The sequence below is a fragment of the Pristiophorus japonicus genome, unplaced genomic scaffold, assembly GCF_044704955.1.
Source record: "Pristiophorus japonicus isolate sPriJap1 unplaced genomic scaffold, sPriJap1.hap1 HAP1_SCAFFOLD_477, whole genome shotgun sequence".
In the NCBI taxonomy this organism is placed as follows: Eukaryota; Metazoa; Chordata; class Chondrichthyes; family Pristiophoridae; genus Pristiophorus; species Pristiophorus japonicus.
This window is the reverse complement of record NW_027254382.1, coordinates 221,306-237,765: the sequence shown is the minus strand read 5'-3', so window position 1 is coordinate 237,765 and position 16,460 is coordinate 221,306. Positions and strand designations below refer to the sequence as shown.

General features: G+C 52.2%; 1 pseudogene; it reads left to right on the top strand.

The window, feature by feature from the left end:
• Positions 1-516: 516 nt before the first annotated feature.
• The window catches only part of LOC139252686 (zinc finger protein 239-like), an 80,714-nt pseudogene continuing 64,770 nt past the window's right edge, over positions 517-16,460 (top strand).

The window sequence follows — 16,460 nt, the reverse complement described above, 5'->3', positions numbered from 1 at the left end:
CTTGCCCACGTCCCACCATAGCCTCAAGGAGGGGAAGCTCCCCTGCTTCCTTGTCCAGTCGGCCCAGAATCGACGGAACGAGTCCTGGAACCGCTCGTCCTCCAGCAGCCGGTTGTTAAAGTGCCAGTACGCGGACCCCATCCTCGTGCGGAGAGAAGCGAGCTCCGCCCACACCAGGTGGTGGTCCGAACACGGCACCGGCCGCATGGAGGCCGCCGGGACGCAGGAAACGTACGGCCGAGACACGTAAAGGCGGTCGACTCTGGACCATCCTACTCCAGGCCTCACCCAAGTAAAGGAGTCGGGACGGAGATTTTGCCAGACGTCCACCAACTCGAAGGACCCGACCAGGTCCCTCAACTTCTCCATCGCCGTCATGCTCTGCGGGGCACCGGAGCGGTCCCACGCCACGAGGGTGCAGTTAAAATCCCCCCCGAGGACAATGCAGTCACCGACCTCGACGGAGCCAAGAAGAGCGGACACCTCTTCAAAGAAGCGCGTTTGCTGCGGGCCGGGATGAGGGACGTACACGTTCACGAGATGGAGCAGCACGTCCCCCAGGCGAACCGTTATGTGCAGCAAGCTGCCTGGCACGGGCTTCTCGACCCCCAAGATCTCCGGCTGAAAATGCGGTGCCAGCAAGATGGCCACCCTACTAGAAGTGGCAGTGAGGTGGCTCATGCTGACCTCTCCTTGCTATTCCAGGAGCCACGTGGTTTCGTCTCCTGGAATGGTGTGGGTTTCTTGCAGGAAGCACGCCACATATTTCCCCTCCCGCAGGAGCGAAAAATTGTTAAATCTACGGCGTGCCTCTCTGCTGCCGTTGATGTTGAGGCTGGCTATGGTTATCTTCATGACAAAAGCATAGTGCAACCTCTACCTAACCTATTGTGGGGGGGGGGGGCGGGGAGTAGAGTCGTTTGTTGACCTCCACTCCTTCAGCAGACCAGCGAGGAACTTTTTGAGCCGGTGCAGCTCAAGGCCTTGCGCCTTTGATAAGGGCCCGCCCACGGCCATGGCTTTAGTGGCGGCGCGGACGGAAGCAATGAGCAACACCGCCTCAGACCATCTTTCCCGGGCCAAATGGGTTCAGTTGCAGCGACCCTGGCTCTCGACCAAAATGTTCCCGGAGTTCCTCTACGGGAATGACGGGGGAATCAGCGGCGGGCACGAGGAGATCCACCGCCTCACTGGCGATGGACTCGAGATCTTCACCCGCGTCCTCCACCGAGTCCCCGTCCTCCTCCGGGAGGTCGCCGTCAGCAGCCGGCCCGTCGACCGCACGAGGTATGGCAAACGGCCCGGCCGCTCCATCTGGCACTGGCGCTGCCCCAATCCCACCCCCAGGATCATCGGCAGAGGAGTCCCCACTGGGCTCTATTAAAATTGGTGCTGGGACGGGAAGCGACAGCGGAAGGGGTTCCTCCTCCGCCCCAGGAACCGGGGAACACGGAGAGACCTGGTCAAAGTAATGTTCCAGGTCCACCAAGTCCCTCAGCTCCAAAGTAGGGGGCGAGGGTTGTTGTTCTTCCCCCTCCCCGCTGCCACCCCGCGGCCCAGTGTTTACAGAATCTTTAAAATTATTCATAATTTCGGTTTCTGCCAGGTCGAGCGACTCTCGGGGAAAGTTGGTTAATAGCTGGGCGGGCTCAGGTTCGGCCTTTTCGGCCCCGCCCGCCTCAGTCCCCGGGACGCTCGGCCCGGCGGCAATGCATTCCTCCGCTGGCCCCACGCCCCCCACCACAGGCTGATCTTCCACGCCATCCCCGGGAGGCAGCGGCTGGGCAGCCTCGACTGCCCCTCCCTCCCCGGGGATTGATTCCTCCCGTCTACGGCGCAGTTTGGGGGCGCTGGTGGGGGACACGGGACACGCGGCGGGCACCGACTCCTCCACGGAGGGATGTTGTTCCCCCTCCGCCTCATTGTAGCGGCGCCTCCTTTTTCTCCTGGGGGTGTGCGGAGGCAGGGAGACCTCAATGTCTGCCGAGGCCTCCCGCTCCACCCCCTCATTATTTCCTGCCCGCGCCCGAGACTCTCTGTGCTACTGGTCAAGGGCTCGGGCACGGGCTCAGGGCACCCCGTGCTCGCCGGTGACGGGGTTGGGCCGAGCGCGGTAAACAGATTGTCTGGCGCACCGAGGGGACCCGCCTCTAGATGTCTCGTCTTCTTCCGCCCTTTCCTTCCGGTCGGACGCTCTTCCTCCCCCCCGCCGGAGGCCGTGAAAACAATGGCCTCCGACGATTCCCGCGCACCTGCGGCTCCCGGCACGTGGACGCTACTAGGGGGAGGAGTGGCGGCGGCACCAGCCTTTGCCGCCTTCAGTGGTTTGGCGGCTTTGGAGGCGGGGCAGTTCTTGCGAACGTGCCCCACCTCCCTATAGGCATGGCACCGCACGCAGTCCGACGTCCAGAAGTCGCGGTAGGCAGTCCCCTCGTGCACCACATTAAAATTTCCCTCCGTCGTCTCCTCCCGCGCCAGCCGGACAAAGAGCTGGCGGCGGAAGGAGAACACATGGCGCAGGCTGTTCTCCCTGAGGCCGAGCGGCATGGGGTTGATCCCCGACCTTACCTCCCCCAGTTGGTATAGGTGAGGGAGGAGGAGCTCAGCGGCAACAAAGGGCGGGACGTTCGATAGAATGACCCTGTGCGCGGTGGCCTCGAGAGGGTCCACCGGAAGGAACGCCCCGCCCATCGTGAGCCCCCTTTTCAATGGCCAGGGACACCGCTCGCTTCGACCCCAGGAAGAACACGGCCTTCCCAGACATCTTGGAGGCTGTGACAATGGCCGAGGGGCCGACTACCCCAGCCATCGCCCGCACGCACTCCTCAATTCTCATTGTGGGGTGAGTGTAGCTCTTGACCCCGTGTTTCTTGGTAATTAGTCTGAATGTGGGCAGGGCAGCAGGAGGCGCAGGAGGCGCCGTGGATGTTGACGCCGCCTGCGCATATGTCTTAGCTGGCCCTGCCACCGGCGTGGATGGGAATGCCATCACGGGGTCCCTTTAAGGACTACACCCACCCCAAAGTCACAGGCCTTAATGGTCTTAAATTGGCCTCGTTTGAATGTATGAGCAGAGGAGCTCTGAAAGAGGGACACCTCTCCCCTAGTTGGCAATTGGGGAGGGGCCTTGCTCCCTCTGCTCAGTTGTCTTGATTGTGTTTTTTTTTTAAGAAATTAGGAAGAATGGGCTCTCAGAGAGAGAGGGGAGAGACAGAGAGAGAGAGGGAGATAGAAGGAGGGGTTGAGAAGGAGGGAAGCTGCGAGGGCAGGTCTCCCCTCACAGCGGTAGGTGGGTGTTTTTTGGGGTGCACTCCCCAGATGGCAAAAAACAGTCTTTGTAGAGTTGTCTTCGGGTGGGGGGAGAAGATGTCTTCACCTGGGGTAGCTGGAGACACCCAGACACACACTCCCAACGATGTTTAATAGGGTGAATAAAGATGCTTCAGCCAGGTAGCTCCAGCTATCCCAGGCTAGGCAATGGGGGAGGGGTGCTTCAGTGTTGTGTGGGGCCCAGCTGTAAGCAAGACCCCCACACACACTTCCACACACACACACACCCCACGATGTTCCGGCCCTCAAGTTGTCTTCTTTCCTCCCCCCACCGATACAACAAAGTCTTTTGGGGAATGCACCAAAACACACCCACCAGTCAAACATGTGGAAATGACTCTCCCTCCTTCCACACTGGATGGTGTTTCCTCAGGTTGTTATTTTCCCCCTCTCTCCAACTCTCTGTAGTTGTAGTAAAATTTTTCAGCTCTCCTGCTCTCCCTCCGGATGTTGTATTGTAGCAAGCCAGCCCTATCCTCCTCTTCCTGGGCTGGTCTTAGGGCTCACTCCAGGCCTTCCAGACAGGCCTTCCTTCTCTCACTGCTCCAGGCTCCAAGTGCATAGGCCACGCCTCCAAAGCTCCACCATTGATCCTTGTGCATGAAACTCTTTTCGGACTAAATTTTGAAACAACTGCCTCCCCGTCGGGGAATTGAACACCGGTCTCCCGCGTGACAGGCGGGGATACTCACCACTATATAATCGAGGAACTGACCGGTCCCAAAAAGTTAGTTTGCAGGTGCAGCAGGTAATCAGGAAGGCAAATGGAATGTTGGCCTTCATTGCGAGAGGGATGGAGTACAAAAGCAGGGAGGTCCTGCTGCAACTGTACAGGGTATTGGTGAGGCCGCACCTGGAGTACTGCGTGCAGTTTTGGTCATCTTACTTAAGGAAGGATAGACTGGCTTTGGAGGGGGTACAGAGTCGATTCACGAGGCTGATTCCCGAGATGAGGGGGTTAACTTATGATGATAGATTGAGTAGACTGGGTCTTTACTCGTTGGAGTTCAGAAGGATGAGGGGTGATCTTATAGAAACATTTAAAATAATAAAGTAATAGACAAGATAGAGGCAGAGAGGTTGTTTCCACTGGTCGGGGAGACTAGAACGAGAGGGCACAGCGTCAAAATACGGGGGAGCCAATTTAAAACCGAGTTGAGAAGGAATTTCTTCTCCAAGACATTGGTGAATCTGTGGAATTCTCTGCCCAAGGAAGCAGTTGAGGCTAGCTCATTGAATGTATTCAAATCACAGATATATAGATTTTTAACCAATAAGGGAATTAAGGGTTATGGGGAGCGGGCGGGTAAGTGGAGCTGAGTCCACGGCCAGATCAGCCGTGATCTTTTTGAATGGAAGATCAGGCTCGAGGGGCTAGATGGCCTACTCCTGTTCCTAATTCAAATGTTATGAAACAGCCTTCCAGTCACAAATACACCCATGTACCATTACCTTTTGCTTCCAGCCTGAGCCAATTTTGGATCCAACTTGCCACTTAGCCCTGGATCCCATGGGCTTTTACTTTTGTGACCATTCTGCCATGTGGGACTTTATCCAAAGCATTGCTAAAATCCATATACACTACATCATACACACTAGCCTCATCGACCCTCACGGTTACCTCCTCTCAAAATTCAATCAATTTAGTCAGACATGACCTTCACTTAACTAATCCATGCTGACTCTCCTTAATTAATCCATGTCTTTCCAAATGAAGATTTATCCTGTCCCTCAGGATTTGTTTCCAATAATTTTCCCACCACTGAGGTTCCGGGGTGATGTCAGGAAGCACTTCCTCACACAAATGGTGAGAATCTGTTTCTCTTGGCTCGAGAGTCGAGAACGAAGGGTTATTGTCTCAGGATACGGGCTCGGCCATTTAGGACTGAGCTGATGAGAAATTTCTGCACTCAGAGGGTCGTGAGTCTTTAGAATTCTCTCCCCCAGAGGACAGTGAATGCTGAGTCATTGAGTATATTCAGAGCTGAGATAGAAAGCTGTTTGGACACTAAAGGAATGGAGGGATACGGGGATAGTGCGGGAAAGTGGAGCTGAAGTACAAGATCATCCTGAATCTTATTGAATGGTGCAGCAGGCTCAAGGGGCCATATTGCCTACTCCTGCTCCTGTTTCTTATGTTCTTAAAGGTTGTGGAAATCTGGAACTCTGTTCCCCATAAAACTCAGGCTGGGGCCCAATTGAAAATTCCAAAACTGTGCTTGATAGATTCTTCTTGGGCAAGGGTATTAAGAGTAATGCAACCAAGGCAGGTAGACGGAGTTAAGATACTGATCAGTCACGATCTAATTGAATGGTGGAACTATGACTCAGTCACACTGGGTGGTGCCTGTGAGAGATTCGGTAAACCATCACCAACAGTTCTTGACTTCAGGATTTATAAGAACAAAATACACTCGGCACAGGGTTTTGGCTCAACCTTAAACTTGTATGTTTATTGAACTTGCGTTATTCCCCAGCACACAACCTCCCTGAGATTCTGACCGGAATAACACCGAACCCATAATACAAACCCCCTCCACAAGGTTACCTGAAACCTAACAGGAAATATCACAGTTTAACACCCTTCCACGATTCGACTGCGATTATAAAACGACTGGGACAAATTCCCCGACGGTTTGACTGAAACTTATAATCACCCACACAGCTGGTGGTTGTGGTGTGGATTGTAGGCCGGGACCAGGTGACCACCCTGCATCCTCCTTCACTGCACTGTCCTCGCTCCGAAGTGGTCCTCTTTTTATGGGGCTTCATAATCACAGCATCAAACATATTTCCTGCTGTTCCCCTGTCGACTCTTCCGATGGTTAATAACCTCTTGATCATCAGTGTATTCCACTCCCTGGCCCAGACAGGGGCACGATCAGCTCTCCTGCTGTGTAGTACAATGCAAACCTTCCTTGGGAACAGGTCTGGCTCCACAGTTGAGGAATGTATGAATGTCCCTCTTCCTTCTTGACAGGGACCAGGGACCATTGAAGGTGTGCATGGCCGGCGTCTGGTGCTATTGTCTGTGTTGATTAGATCGATGGCAGGTGTCCTGTATCATTGTCAATGAATCATCATTTCGCTGCAATGTTTGAATGAACCCCTTACTGTATAGCCCACCCTTTGGGTGTTTGTACTGAGGTTTGTTTTTTATTAACCCGTCCCACCGCCCGTGGGTTTTATATTCCATTCGACAATCCATTTTACAGTTGGGGTGAGGGTGGGTGGGGAACAGATCCGACAAGCCTTTATCCACTGAGCCATTGGGAGGAGGGTCCGGTGGCCCTACTGGAAAATGCACGTGTGAGGCCTCAGGTGAGAACAGTGGAATAGCCAGTCGACACTCACTGTCGAGGTTCACACATGGAGTTTGGGCACATGGGTCACATATTGGAGAGAAACTGGTGAGTGTAGAACTGAACCCAGCCAGAGTCAGCACCTTCAGGGGAGGGGAACCAGTGAGTGTAGAACTGAACCCAGCCAGAGTCAGTACCTTCAGGGGAGGAGAGGGAAGGGAACCAGTGAGTGTAGAACTGAACCCAGCCAGAGTCAGCACCTTCAGGGGAGGAGAAGGAGGGGAACCAGTGAGTGTGGAGCTAAACCCAGCATAGGATATTAAGGGAATCAAGGGATATGGGGATAGTGCTGGAAAGTAGAGTTGTGGTAGAAAATCAGCCGTGATCTTATTGAATGGCGGAGCAGGCTCGAGGGGCCGTATGACCTACTCCTGCTCCTGCTTGTTATGTGTGTTCTTGTGTTCATTCACGACTGGATGTGGGAGGACTGCAGAGCTTTGATCTGATTCATTGATTGTGGGATTGCTTAGCCCTGTTTATACCATGCTGCTCTCGCTGCTTAGTATACATGTAGTCCTGTGTTGCAGCTTCCCCAGGCTGGCACCTCATTTCTCAGTACGCCTGGTGCTGCTCCTGGCATGCTCTTCTGCACTTCTAATTGAACCAGGCTTGATGGTAATGTTAGAGTGAGGGATATGCCAGACCATGAGGTTACAGATTGTGGTGGAATACAATGCTGCTGCTGCTGATGGCCCACAGTACCCTGAGGATGCCCCGTTTTCAGCTGCTAGATCTGTTCTGCATCTATCCCGTTTAGCACGGTGATGGTGCCACACAACACATTTGAGAGTGTGTTCGGTGTGACTTTGTCTCCACAATGACTGTGTGCGGTGGTCACTGCTACCAATGCTGTCATAGACAGAGGCAGCTCCATGTGGGACAGGCTGGATGTACCCGATGGTCTTTACCTGTCCGTCATTGTTCGTATCTGTGACAGGTAGATTGGTGAGGATCAGGTCAAGTAGGTTTTTTCCTCGTGTTGGTTCTCTCACCATCTGCTGCAGGCCTAGTCTGGCAGATATGTCCTTCAGGACTCGACCAGCTCAGTCAGTAGTGGTACTACCGAGTCACTCTTGGTGATGGACATTGAAGTTCGCCACCCAGAGTACATTCTGTGCCCTTGCTCCCCTCAGTGCTTCTTCCAAGCTTAAACCAGTGTGAGTAATAGAATAGATTAGATTATAATGTGAGATGTTTCCAACTATAATTGTGAAACTATAAGAACTAACAGCAGGCAGGGTAGTTTAGGCATAATGAGAAAATTACTGAAGAAAAGTAAGTGCTGGGAACCAGGGAAAGTGTCCTTGTAAATCACATATTAGAGAAGTTCCAGCTGTCATTTCCTCACTTCCTGACCAAACACAGCAGAGAAGACAAAGAAGAGTCCGGTGCCAGAGGTGGATCAGTGCCGGGTATAAAAGTGAGGGGAGACTGATGTAAGGGGGCAGTGGGTACTGGAGACACTGGAGATCAAGCTCAGGGCACCCGAGGTTCCATCCAGCGGGCTGACCTGGTGTCAGTTACTGTGGACACGCGGGACTTGCATCTTTACTCTGATTGGTGGATCAGTATAAGATACGGTGGATGACGGAGAAACTGCTCATCTTATAGAAACATAGAAAATAGGTGCAGGAGCAGACCATTCAGCCCTTCTAGCCTGCACCGCCATTCAATGAGTTCATGGCTGAACATGAAACTTCAGTACCCTCTTCCTGCTTTCTCGCCATACCCCTTGATCCCCCGAGTAGTAAGGACTTCATCTAACTCCATTTTGAATATATTTAGTGAATTGGCCTCAACTACTTTCTGTGGTAGAGAATTCCACAGGTTCACCACTCTCTGGGTGAAGAGGTTTCTCCTCATCTCGGTCCGAAATGGCTTACCCCTTTTCCTTAGACTGTGACCCCTGGTTCTGGACTTCCCCAACATTGGGAACATTCTTCCTCCATCTAACCTGTCTAAACCCGTCAGAATGTTGAACGTTTCTATGAGGTACCCTCTCATTCTTCTGAACTCCAGTGAATACGAGCCCAGTTGATCCAGTCTTTCTTGATAGGTCAGTCCTACCATCCCGGGAATCAGTCTGGTGAATCTTCGCTGCACTCCCTCAATAGCAAGAATGTCCTTCCTCAAGTTAGGAGACCAAAACTGTACACAATACTCCAGGTGTGGCGTCACCAAGGCCCTGTACAACTGTAGCAACACGTCCCTGCCCCTGTACTCAAATTCCCTCGCTATGAAGGCCAACATGCCATTTGCTTTCTTAACCGCCTGCTGTACCTGCATGCCAACCTTCAATGACTGATGTACCATGACACCCTGGTCTCGTTGCACCTCCCCTTTTCCTAATCTGTCACCATTCAGATAATAGTCTGTCTCTCTGTTTTTACCACCAAAGTGGATAACCTCACATTTATCCACATTATACTTCATCTGCCATGCATTTGCCCACTCACCTAACCTATCCAATTCACTCTGCAGCCTCATAACATCCTCCTCGCAGCTCACACTGCCACCTAACTTAGTGTCATCCGAAATTTTGGAGATACTACATTTAATCACCTCGTCTAAATCATTAATGTACAGTGTAAACAGCTGGGGCCCCAGCAGAGAACCTTGCGGTACCCCACTAGTCACTGCCTGCCATTCTGAAAAGCACCCATTTACTGCTACTCTTTGCTTCCTGTCTGACAACCAGTTCTCAATCCACGTCAGCACACTACCCCGAATCCCATGTGCTTTAACTTTGCACATTAATCTCTTGTGTGGGACCTTCTCGAAAGCCTTCTGAAAGTCCAAATATACCACATCAACTGGTTCTCCTTTGTCCACTTTACTGGAAACATCCTCAAAAAATTCCAGAAGATTTGTCAAGCATGATTTCCCTTTCACTAATCCATGCTGACTTGGACCTATCATGTCACCATTTTCCAAATGCGCTACTATGACTTGCTTAATAATTGATTCCATCATTTTACCAACTACTGAGGTCAGGCTGACCGGTCTATAATTCGCTGTTTTCTCTCTCCCTCCTTTTTTAAATATTGGGGTGACAATAGGAACTGATCCAGAGTCAATGGAATGTTGGAAATTGACTGTCAATGCATCCGCTATTAACAAGGCCACCTCCTTAAGTACTCTGGGATGCAGTCCATCAGGCCCTGGGGAATTATCGGCCTTCAATCCCATCAATTTCCCCAACACAATTTCCCGACTAATAAAGATTTCCCTCAATTCCTCCTGCTTACTGGACCCTCTGACCCCTTTTATATCCGGAAGGTTGTTTGTGTCCTCCTTAGTGAATACCGAACCAAAGTACTTGTTCAATTGGTCTGCCATTTCTTTGTTCCCCGTTATGACTTCCCCTGATTCTGACTGCAGGAAACCTACGTTTGTCTTTACTAACCTTTTTCTCTTTACATACCTATAGAAACTTTTGCAATCCAGCTTAATGTTCCTTGCAAGCTTCTTCTCCCACTCTATTTTCCCTTCCCTATTCAAACCCTTTGTTCTCCTCTGCTGCGTTCTAAATTTCTCCCAGTCCCCGGGTTCGCTGCTATTTCTGGCCAATTTGTATGCCACTTCATTGGCTTTAATACTATCCCTGATTTCCCTAGATAGCCACGGTTGAGCCACCTTCCCTTTTTTTATTTTTACGCCAGACAGGAATGTTCATCCATGCGGTCTCTAAATGTCTGCCATTGCCCATCCACAGTCAACCCCTTAAGTATCATTCGCCAATCTATCCAAGCCAATTCACGCCTCATACCTTCAAAGTTACCCTTCTTTAAGTTCTGGACCATGGTCTCTGAATTAACTGTTTCATTCTCCATCCTAATGCAGAAATCCACCATATTATGTTCACTCTTTCCCAAGGGGCCTCGCACAACGAGATTGCTAATTAATCCTCTCTCATTACACAACACCCAGTCTAAGCGGGCCTCCCTCCTAGTTGGTTCCTCGACATATTGGTCTAGAAAACCATCCCTTATGCACTCCAGGAAATCCTCCTCCACCGTATTGCTTCCAGTTTGGCAAGCCCAATCTATGTGCATATTAAAGTCACCCATTATAACTGCTGCACCTTTATTGCATACACCCCTAATTTCCTGTTTGATGCCCTCCCCAACATCACTACTACTGTTTGGAGGTCTGTACACAACTCCCACTAACGTTTTTTGCCCTTTGGTGTTCTGCAGCTCTACCCATATAGATTCCACATCATCCAAGCTAATGTCTTTCCTAACTATTGCATTAATCTCCTCTTTAACCAGCAATGCTACCCCACCTCCTTTTCCTTTTATTCTATCCTTCCTTGTTTCTTATTAAGGTATTAAAGTTGCTGACACTGGACTCTGGAACTTGCTAATTAATAAGGAAAGGGACTTTTACATCCCCAAATCTCTCTACCCCTCCACTCCTTTTAAAATGTTACCATTTAATGTACATTTCCTCCATTTTTCTTCCAAAATGTTTTGCATCAGATTTCTCTGCACTAAATTTCATCTGCCATTCATCCAGCCCATTTACAAACCTATGCATTCAGACTGAGCTCACTTACAGTCCTCTTCACAGAGCCCCACGCTCCCCAATTTTGGCGTCAGCTGGAGATTTTGATCATACTGCAGGTCTGATCACCGATTTTTAAAATAATGTATTTATTATTATTTATTGTCCCTCTGGCCCCAATCTCGATAGCATGACAAAATAAGATTCAGTTACCCCAGTTTGGACTTTCAATTATTGGAAAAAATTCTGAGGGACAGGATAAATCTTCATTCAGGAAGACCGGGATTAATCAGGGACATTCAGTACGGATTTGTTGATGGAAGGTCGTGTCTGACTAACCTGATTGCATTTTTTGAGGAGGTCACACGGAGGGTCGATGACGGTGTTGTGTTTGACGTTATGTATATGGATTTTAACAAGGCTTTTGATAAGATCCCACATGGCAGACTGGTCATGAAAGTAATAGCCCATGTGATACAAGGCAAAGTGGCAACTTGGATCCAAAATTGGCTGAGGTCGGAAGCAAAGGTTAATGGTCAATGGGTGTTTTTGTGACTGGAAGGATGTTTCTGGTATACATCAATGATTTAGACTTGAATGTCAGGGTTATGACTACGAAGTTTGCAGATGAGACGAAAATTGTCCGTGTGGTTGATAATGAAGAAGAAAGCTGTAGACTGCAGGAAGGTATTAATGGACCTGTCAGGTGGGCAGAGCAGGGGCAAATGGAATTCAATCTGCAGAAGTGTGAGGTAATGCATTTGGTGAGGGCGAACAAGGAAAATGAATACACAATAAATAGTCGGACACTGAGAAGTGTAGAGGAACAGGGGGACCTTGGAGTGTTTGTCCACTGATCCCTGAAGGTAGCAGAACAGGTCGATAAGGTGGTTAAGAAGGCGTACGGGGTACTAGACTTTATTAGCCGAGGCATAGAATACAAGAGCTTGAACTGTATAAAACACTAGTTAGGCTACAGCTAGAATACTGCGTGCAATTCTGGTCATCACATTACAGAAAAGACAAGGTATAGAAGAGTTTACCAGGGTGATGCCGGGACTGGAGAATTTTAGGTATGAGGAAAGATTGGATCGGCTGGGGTTATTTTCTTTGGAACAGAGGAGGCTGAGGGGAGAACTTATTGAGGTTTCTAAAATTATGAGGGGCCGAGATGGAGTCGTTAGGAGGGACCTATTCCTCTTAGCAGATGGGTCAATAACTAGGGGCATAGATTTAAAGTAATTGGTAGAAACTTAGAAATTTACAGCGCAGGAGGCCATTTCGGCCCATCGTGTCCACGGCGACCGATAAAGAGCCGCACGGTCCTCGGTCAGCAGCCCTGAAGGTTACATATAAACCTGCGAGCAATGAGCAATGGTGGAAAGGTAAAGAGCACCGAGCCAACCAGTCCGCCTCACACAACTGCGACACCCCTTACACTGAAACATTCTACACTCCACCCCAACCGGAGCCATGTGATCTCCTGGGAGACGCAAAAACCAGATAAAAACCCAGGCCAATTGGGGGAAAAAATCTGTGAAAATTCCTCTCTGACCCATCCAGGCGATCGAAACGAGCCCAGGAGATCACTCTGGCCATATTCGATTTGCTGCAGTACTTACCATCGTATCTGCGCCAGCCAACAGGAGGTTATCCAGTCTAATCCTAATTACCAGCTCTAGGTCCGTAACCCTGCAGATTACACCACTTCAAGTGCCCATCCAAGCACCTTTTAAATGTGGTGAGCGCTTTTGCATCCACCATCCTTCCAGGCAGTGAGTTCCAGATCCCCACAACCCTCTGCGTGAAGAAGCCTCCCCTCAAATCCCCTCTGAGCCTTCCACCAACCACCTTAAAACCATGCCCCCTCGTAATTGATCCTTCCACCAAGGGAAATAGACCCTTGCTATCCACTATATCCATGCCTCTCAAAATGTTGTCACCTCAATGAGGTCTCCTCTCAGCCTCCACTGTTCCAATGAGAGCAAACCCAGCCTATCCAATCTGCCCTCACAGCTAAGATGCTGCATTCCAGCCAGCATCCAAGTAAATCTCTGTACCCTCTCTCGTGTAATCACATCCTTCCTATAATACTTCAACCAGAACTCCAGCTGTGGCCTAACCAGAGTGTTATACAATTGAAGCATAACCTGTGTGCTCTTGTATTCTATGCTTCGGCCAGTAAAGGCAAGCATTCTGTATGCCTTCTTAACCACCTGATCCACCTGACCTGCTACCTTCAGGGATCTGTGGACCAATGGTGGAGCTTTGGAGGCGTGGCCTATTCAGTTGGAGCTGTGCTGCTGAGAGAGAAGGAACTCCCTGCTGAAGCTCCTGTCTGGAAGGCCGAGAGTGAGCCCTGAGACCAGCCCAGGAGTAGGAGCAAAGGGCTGGCTTGCTACAATACAACGTCCGGAGGGAGAGGAGGAGAGCTGAAAATTTCAACAACTTTATTTACTTCTACAGAGAGTTGGAGAGAGTGGGAAAAGAGCAACAACCTGTGTGGAAGGAGGGAGATTCTACAACATTCTACAGGTGGGTGTTGGTGCATTCCCCGAAATACATTGTTTTATTGGTGGGGGGAGAAAAGAAGATTTTCTTCGAGGCCCGGAACATCGCGGGGGCTGTGTGTGTGGAAGTGTGTGGGGGTCTTGCTCACAGCTAGGCCCCACACACCACTGAAGCACCCCTCCCCCATTGCCTAGCCTGGGATAGCTGGAGCAACCTTGCTGAAGATTTACTAATCACCCTATTAAACATCGTTGGGCGTGTGTGCCTGGGTGGCTCCAGCTGTCCTAGATGAAGACATCTTCTCCTCCCACCCGAAGACCATCCCATAAGACTGTGCCTTGCTTTGTTTTCCATCATCTAGGGAGTGAGCCCCAGAAAAACACCCACCAATCACTGTGAGGGGAGACCTGCCCTCTTTCCCACCCCCCACTCTCTCTCTGTCTCTCCCGTCTCTCTCTGAGAGCTCCTTTCCTCCTTAATTGGAAAAACAATTAAGACAACTGAGCAGAGGGAGCAAGGCCCCTCCCCAATTGTCAACTAGGGGAGAGGTGTACCTCATTGAGAGCTCCTCTGCTCATAAATTCAAACGAGGCCAATTTAAGACCATTAAGGCCTGTGACTCTGGGGTGGGTGTTGCCATTAAAGGGACCCCGTGATGGCGACTCCATCCACGCCGGTGGCAGGGCCAGCTAAGACTTATGCGCAGGTGGCGTCCACATTCACGGCGCCTCCTGCGCCACCTGCTGCCCTGCCACCATTCAGACTAATTTCTAAGAAAAACGGGGTCAAGAGCTACACCCACCCCACAATGAGCATTGAGGAGTGCGTGCGTGTGATGGCTGGGGTAGTCGGCCCCTCGGCCATTGTCGCAGCCTCCAAGATGACTGGGAAGGCCGTATTCTTCCTGGGGTCGGAGTTGGCGGTGTCCCTGGCCCTTGAAAAGGGGCTCACTATGGGCGGGACATTCCTGCCGGTGGACCCTCTCGAGGCCACCGCGCACAGGGTCATCATTTCAAACGTCCCGCCCTTTGTTCCCGCTGAGCTCCTCCTCCCTCACCTGCACCAACTGGGGGAGGAAAGGTCAGGGCTCAACCCCATACCGCTCGGCCTCAGGGAGAACAGTCTGCGCCATGTGTTCTCCTTCCGCCATCAGCTCTTTGTCCGGCTGGCGCGGGAGGAGACAACAGAGGGCAATTTTAATGTGGTGCACGAGGGGACTGCCTACCGCGTCTTCTGGACGTCGGATGGCGTGCGGTGCCATGCCTGTAGGGAGATGGGGCACGTTCGCAAGAACTGCCCCGCCTCCAAGACAACCAAACGACCGAAGGCAGCCAAGGCTGGCGCCGCCGCCACCCCTCCCCCTAGTAGCGTCCGCGTGCCGGGAGCCATAGGTGCGCGGGCATCGTCGGAGGCCTTTGTTTTCACGGCCTCTGGCGGGGGGGAGGGAGAGCGTTCGACCGGAAAGAAGGCGCGGAGGAAGGCGAAACATCTCGAGGCGGGTCCCCTCGGTGCGCCAGAAAGTTTGACCACGGCGCTCAGCCCAACCCCGTCACCGGCGAGCGCGGGGTGCCCTGAGCCCTTGCATGAGCCCTTGACCAATACCGCAGAGGGGCTCGGGCGCGGGCAAGATAAGAAAAAGGGGGGGGCGGAGCGGGAGGCCTCGGCAGACACGGAGGTCTCCCTGCCTCCGCGCACCCCCAGGAACAAAAGGAGGCGCCGCTCCAATGAGGCGGAGGGGGAACAACATCCCTCCGCGGAGGAGTCGGTGCCCGCCGCCTGTCCCGCGTCCCCCACCAGCGCCCCCAAACTGCGCCGTAGACGGGAGGAATCTGTCCCCGGGGAGGGAGGGGCAATCGAGGCTGCCCAGCCTCTGCCTCCCGTGGATGGCGTGGAAGATCTGCCTGTCGTGGGGGGCGTGGGGCCAGCGGAGGAATACGATGCCGCCGGGTCGAGCGTCCCGGGGACTGAGGCGGGTGGGGCCGAAAAGGCCGAACCTGAGCCCGCCCAGCTATTAACCAACTTCCCCGGGATTTTCTCGACTCAGCAGAAATACACAGTATTAACAATTTTAATCAATCTGTAGACGCTGACCGGAGGGTGGCGTCGGGGAGGAGGAAGAACAACAATCCTCGCCCCCTACTTTGGAGCTGGGGTACTTGGAGGACCTGGAACATTTCTTTGACCAGGTCTCTCCGTGTTGCCCGGTTCCTGGGGCGGAGGAGGAACCCCTTCTGCTGTCGCTTCCTGACCCAGCACCACTTTTAAAAGAGCCCAGTGCGGACTGCTCGGCCGACGATCCTGGGGGTGGGGTCGGGGCAGAGCCAGGGTCGGATGGAGCGGCCGGGCCGTTTGCTGTACCTCGTGCGGTCGACGGGTCGGCTGCTGGCAGCGACCTCCGGAGGGGGACGGGGACTCGATGGGGGACTCGGGAGAAGATCTAGAGTCCATCGCCAGTGAGGCGGTGGATCTCCTCGTGCCCGCCGCTGAGACCCTCCTCATTCCTGCAAAGGAACTCCGGGACTTTTTGGTCGAGAGCCAGGGTCGCCGCAACCGAACCCATCTGTCCCGGGAAAGATGGTCCGAGCCGGGGCTGCTCGTCGCGTCCATCCGCGCCGCCACTAAAACCATGGCCGCAGGCGGGCCCTTATCAAAAGCGCAAGGCCTTGAGCTGCGCCGGCTCAAAGGGTTCCCCGCTGGGCTGCTGAAGGAGTGGAGGTCAACAAAAGACTCCACTCCCCCCCCCAAAAT